The 6000-nt window shown below is 46.6% G+C and overlaps 1 pseudogene across 1 annotated transcript in view; it reads left to right on the top strand.

Annotated features, from left to right (window-relative positions):
* Positions 1 to 1064: 1064 nt before the first annotated feature.
* The window catches only part of LOC144673435 (uncharacterized), a 107120-nt pseudogene continuing 102184 nt past the window's right edge, over positions 1065 to 6000 (top strand). Inside the window, exon 1 of the transcript XR_013574312.1 lies at positions 1065 to 1152. The product of XR_013574312.1 is annotated as an uncharacterized LOC144673435 (transcript). The remainder of the gene's footprint in view (positions 1153 to 6000) is intronic.

The raw sequence follows: 6000 nt of genomic DNA, 5'->3' as shown, positions 1-6000 counted from the left end.
TGTTCCTTGTTCGTTTGTGTGACATCATCACACATCAACAATCACACTGTGACATCATCACACTTCGACAATTACACTGTGACATCATCACACATCAACAGTCACACTGTGACATCACCCCGCTCCCCGGGTATTTCCTCAACTGGGAGATTTTACTCTGATTCCAGTGCTTCTGATATCTTTCTAGCTACAGGCTCCGGCAGGAGATTTTAAAGTTTGAAACTGAAATTGTTTCAGAGTTGAGTATTTTTGACCATTCATCTACAATTTGGAGCTTTTAGTTCTCTGCTCTGTTATCTTTTAGAGGTTCCATCGCTCTGGGGCTAGTGTGGCTCCTTTCCTGTGGATCTGAATCCATGTCCATCTTTTGCTCTGTTTCACCTCTGCCCTCCCTGATCACCTCTCTGCCATTGTTTACCTTCCTCTGTCTCTAATACTGGGTGCACTTTAGCTGTGTTTGGCATTTAACTGTTACTTCTGCTGATTTTGTCCAAATAAGGTTTCCTCCACTGTCCATCCCCAGACCATGTGCTGCAGTCTTACCAGCTTTATCTTCCCACAGTATCTTTCACAGTCAGGAATTGTTTTTCCTGTGCTATAATCCATTTCTCTTCCACTTCTGAGCTTATATTGACCATCAAATTCTACGCCATTTTTATTCCCTGTAATCCATTCTGCACACCCTGAAACGTTAACTCTGTTTCTCTCTCCACAGATACTGTCTGATCTGCTGAGTATTTCCAGCATTTTCTCTTTTTATTTCAGATTTCCAGCAGCTGCAGTATTTTGCTATTATTTTATTGCAGGCGTTGCTCACGGAACCGAGTCTAGAAACACAGATGGACCAATTTAGAGCCGGTTTGTATCAGGGTGGGTGTTGGTTACAGAAGTTGGTCCCTGGCCTCCAGTGTAGGTCCTTTCTCATCAAGTCATAAAATCATTGAATGATTACAATACAGACGGAGGCCATTTAGCCCATTGTGCACATGCTGGCTCTCTGCAAGAGCAAGTCAGCTAGTCCCACTCCCCTGCCCTTTCACTAACACGACCAGCAAATATTGCCAATCCCCAGTTGCCTGTGGAGAAGATGACGTTTGACCTTCTTGAACCACTGCAGTCCGTGTGGTGAAGGTGCTCCCACAATGCTGTTAGGTAAGGAGTTACTGGTTATTCACCCAGCGATAATGAAGGAATAATGATATATGTCCAAATCAACAACAGCAATTTGTGTTTATATAGCACCTTTAACATAATAAAACTTTCCAAGCCATTTCACAGAACAGTATGCGTTTATAAAAAGCATTAGTGATTCGGAATGTCCAATCAAAGCTCTCTGCTGTTGACTGAGTTCTGGATTGGCTGATTGATGGACACTGTAACCAGGTCAGTCTGAGTTTCCTCACAGTGAGTCTGCAGTGGTGACTTGAATCTGAGGAGAACGAGAGATTAATCCTATGAAGACAGAGTAAAACAGCACAACTGCACTTGCACAACGGTAGCAAACAGCCTTTAAAATAAGGATGAGAATTTTATAATTTATTTTCTCCTTAACGCGGAGCGTTTGTAGGTCGGTGAGCACAGGGGTGATGGGTGAACAAGACTTGGTGCGAGTAAGCACACGGGCAGCAGAGTTTTGGATGACCTTAAGATTACAGGGAGGTTGAATGTGGGAGGCCAGCCGGGAGCGCGTTAGGAAAGTTAAGTCTAGAGGGAACAAAGGAATGGATGAGAGTTTCAGCAGCAGATGAGCTGAGACTGGGGTGGAGTCGGGCGATGTTACTGAGGTGGAAATAGGCGGTCTTGGTGATGATGTGGATATATGGTTGGAAGCTCATCTTGGGGTGAAATATTTCACCATGTTTGTGAACATTCTGGTTCAATCTCAGAACAGTTGTCAGGGAGAGGGATGGAGTCGGTGGATAGGGAGTGGAGTTTGTAGCGGGAACTGAAGACAATGGCTTCAGTCTTCCCAATATTTAATGAGGAAATTTCTGTTCATCCAGTACTGGATGTCAGACAAGTCAGGACGGTGTGTGACTTGAAAGGGAACTTGGAGGTGATGTTGTTCACATACACCTGCTACCCTGGTCCTTCTGGAGTGAAGAGGTTGAGGGTTCGGAAGATTCTGTCAAAGTTCTGGTTGAGTTTTAGATGATAAAATCCATTTGCTTTACCGAGCGACTCTGCCACCTCTCTCCCTCCCTCTCTCTCTCTGTCTCTCTCCCTCTCTCTCTTTGTCTCTATTTTCTCTCCGAGAGGCCAGAATCTTGTGTACAACCAGACCCGGGGGCAGGTTCCCTTCCCTGAAGGACATGATTGAACCAGTTGGGTTTTTATGACAATCCAGCAGTTTTCATGGTCACTTTTTCCTCGCGCCGGCCCCACAAATTCCCAGATTCATTCAGCTCAATTTCACAACCTGTCTTTGTGTTTTTGTGGGTTCTCTCTCACTCCCTTTTTTCTGTTTTAAATCAATTCCACAGGGGATTAGAATGGGAGGATTTGCAGTCAGGAAACTGAAACCAAACATCACATCAGGATCTGACGGAGTCGCCCAATTTGTCAAAACCTGAATATCATCGGATTTTGAACACGGAAGGAAAAAGCACCGTTCACAGTGGGGAGAAACTGTACACGTGTTCTGTGTGTGGACGAGGCTTCAGTCAATCCTCTGACCCAATGGAACATAAATGCAGTCCCAACGGAGAGAAACCGTGGAAATGTGGGGACTGTGGGAAGGGATTCAAATACCCATCTGACCTGGAAAAGCATCAGCGCAGTCACACTGGGGAGAGACCGTTCACCTGCTCCACATGTGGTATTGGATTCACTCAGTCATCCCACCTGCAGAAACACCAGCGAGTTCACACCAATGAAAGACCTTTTAAATGCCCAGACTGTGGGAAGTGCTATAAAAGTTCTGGGGAACTGATGTCCCATCAACGTGTTCACACTGACGAGAGACCGTTCAGGTGCTCGAACTGTGGGACAGGGTTCAGGCGATCATCTCAACTCAATGATCATCAGCGAGTTCACACTGATGAGAGACCTTTCAGGTGCTCTCAGTGTGGGACTGGGTTCAATACATTATCCGGCCTCACTGTACACCTGAGAATTCACACTGGGGAGAGGCCGTTCACTTGCTCCCAGTGTGGGAAGGGGTTCACTCAGTCATCCCACCTGCTGGCGTACCAGCAAGTTCACACAGAGGAGAGACTTTTCAAATGCCCAGACTGCAGGAAATGCTATAAAAGTTCTGGGAACCTGATGCGCCATCAGCATGTTCACACTGATGAGAGATCATTCAAGTGCTTTCTCTGCGGGACTGGGTTCAAGACATCATCTCAGCTCACTGTACACCAGCAAATTCATACTGGGGAGAGGCCGTTCACCTGCTCTGAGTGTGGCAAGGGATTCACTACCTCATCCCACCTGCTGAGACACCAGCGAGTTCACAAGTAACTCTTTCGAGTTACCAACAGATCGCATGTAACTCTTTCGAGTACATTCACTGTTCTTGGTTTCCGGGAGTGGGACATGAACCCACAACCTTCTGATTCAAAGGCGAGGGTGCTATGAACTGAGCCACAGCTGACACCAACTGTAGTGATTGGATTTTGTTGTTAATCACATCCAGACTGAACCGTGTTCTTCGGGGTCTGTTTCTGCTGATGTTCATCGACTCCGAATATTCTGGATGATGTTAAATAAATCAGCTTTTTATTAAACACAGTGTGTGTTGAATCTTTTGAACATCTCTGTTAGTTCCATTTGAAGGGCTCTCCTTCTCCCCTGTCTCCTCCATCCTCACCTCCAGCAACAAGTGTGAGGAGCTCATGGAGCTTCTTTGTCACTGAGATTGAGACAATCCGATCAGCTGCCTCTGCTGCTTCCCTCCCTTCCACAAACCCACTGGGACAAACTGTCTCTAAAGTTCCCCCTTGTCCGAGCCCTGAATCCACATCTTTCTTTAGTTTCTCTCCCATCCCTCCTGATGCCCTCTCACTGCTCATCTTGTCCATGAGACCCACCTCCTGCTACATCGACCCCATTCCCACCAAACTGCTGATCACCCAACTTCCCCATGTTTGAAGACATGGTTAGCAGTTCTCTCTCTTCAGGTGCTGTTCTTTGCCTCAAATCTGCCATCATCACCCACTCCTCAAAAATAAACCTTTGAACCCACCGTTCTTGCAAACTGCCCCATCTCCAATCTACCTCTCCTTTCTACACTGTTGGAATATGCTGTCATCTCCCAAGTCCTAGGATTCTCAGTGTAAACAGGTAGGGATGTGTTTGGAGACAGGATGTCCCAGTTCTCCACCCTGGGATTCTCAGTGTGAACAGGTAGGGATGTGTTTGGAGACAGGATGTCCCAGTTCTCCACCCTGGGATTCTCAGTGTGAACAGGGTGGGATGTGTTTGGAGACAGGATGTCCCAGTTCCCCACCCTGGGATTCTCAGTGTGAACAGGGTGGGATGTGTTTGGAGACAGGATGTCCCAGTTCTCCACCCTGGGATTCTCAGTGTGAACAGGGTGGGATGTGTTTGGAGACAGGATGTCCCAGTTCTCCACCCTGGGATTCTCAGTGTGAACAGGGTGGGATGTGTTTGGAGACAGGATGTCCCAGTTCTCCACCCTGGGATTCTCAGTGTGAACAGGGTGGGATGTGTTTGGAGACAGGATGTCCCAGTTTTCCACCTTTAAAGGGACAGGGACGGGACCAGCTGGGTTTAATGACGCTGCTTTATGACATCACTGCAGTGCCTAGTAACCATTCTCCCTGAGCCCTGCTCATTATGGGTTGGCTTTAGTTCAGTGCTGTTACAGGGAGGGAAACAGGCAGAGGATTCGAGCCGTGTGGAGCTCAGGATCAATGGGGTGAGATACAGGATCAATTTCTACCTTACTGAGTGAGAAATGTCATTGTCCCGGACACTCCCTGTCTCTCAGTATCTGTATCCGGGGGACAGGCTGATGGGTGAGTGTGTTTATTTTGACAGTAGTTGTTCACCTCAATGATGATGACTTAAACCCACCAGCTTCTCCCCCAGACACAGATCCTGAAAGACAAGGAGTATCTGTAATATTTTGGACCTTGTCCTTGATCCAGTTTTGAACCCCTTTCTCACATCTCCTCTCATCCTGCTTTGTTCGAATGAAAATACCCCCAGTTTCTCCAGTCTCTCCTCATGGGAAAGAAAAGTCAGAACTAAGTTAGGAACACAAACAGGAGATTCACAGCAGGCAGGTCACCATGAGAAAACATTTCATTCCATAGTCAGTTGATATCATCTGGAATACACTGTCTGAAGCTTTGGTGGGAGCAGGTTCAACAGTAACTTCCAGAGGGAATTGGAGAAATGCTTGAAGGAAAACATTGACAGGACCATGGGGAAACAGCAGGGGAGTGGACTATTCAGATCGCTCATCCAAAGAGCTGGCAAAGGCTCAATGGGCCAAATGGCCTCCTTTTGTGCTGTAGCCTCTCATCCATGGTATCACCTCTGTAAATCTCTTCTGCACCCTCTCAATGACCTTGACGCCATTCCTGCTATAAGATGCCCAGGATTTGACTCAATATTCTAAATGCAGCCTAACCAATATTTTTCCAAATTAATTTTATGAAGAAAAGTGAGGTAACAGGTTCAAACAGCATTTTTATCTCGTCCTTCAACTGTAAAGATTTGTGTATCTGAACCCCTGTAACATGGCTAAACGACATTGAGGTAAAATCAAAAAACTACTGCGGATGCTGGAAATCCAAAACAAAAACAGAATTACCTGGAAAAACTCAGCAGGTCTGGCAGCATCAGCGGAGAAGAAAAGAGTTGACGATTCGAGTCCTCATGACCCTTCAACAGAACTGAAGTATAGTTAGGAGAGAGGTGAAATATGAGCTGGTTTAAAGTTGGGGGGGTGGTGTGGGGGGAGAGAAGTTGGTGGGGGGCGGTGGTTGTAGGGACAAGCAAGCAGTGATAGGAGCAGATAATCAAAAG

The sequence above is a fragment of the Cetorhinus maximus genome, unplaced genomic scaffold, assembly GCF_964194155.1.
Source record: "Cetorhinus maximus unplaced genomic scaffold, sCetMax3.hap1.1 HAP1_SCAFFOLD_366, whole genome shotgun sequence".
NCBI classification, from domain to species: Eukaryota; Metazoa; Chordata; class Chondrichthyes; order Lamniformes; family Cetorhinidae; genus Cetorhinus; species Cetorhinus maximus.
Note: the sequence above shows the minus strand (reverse complement) of the source record. Positions and strands in the feature narration are given on the sequence as shown.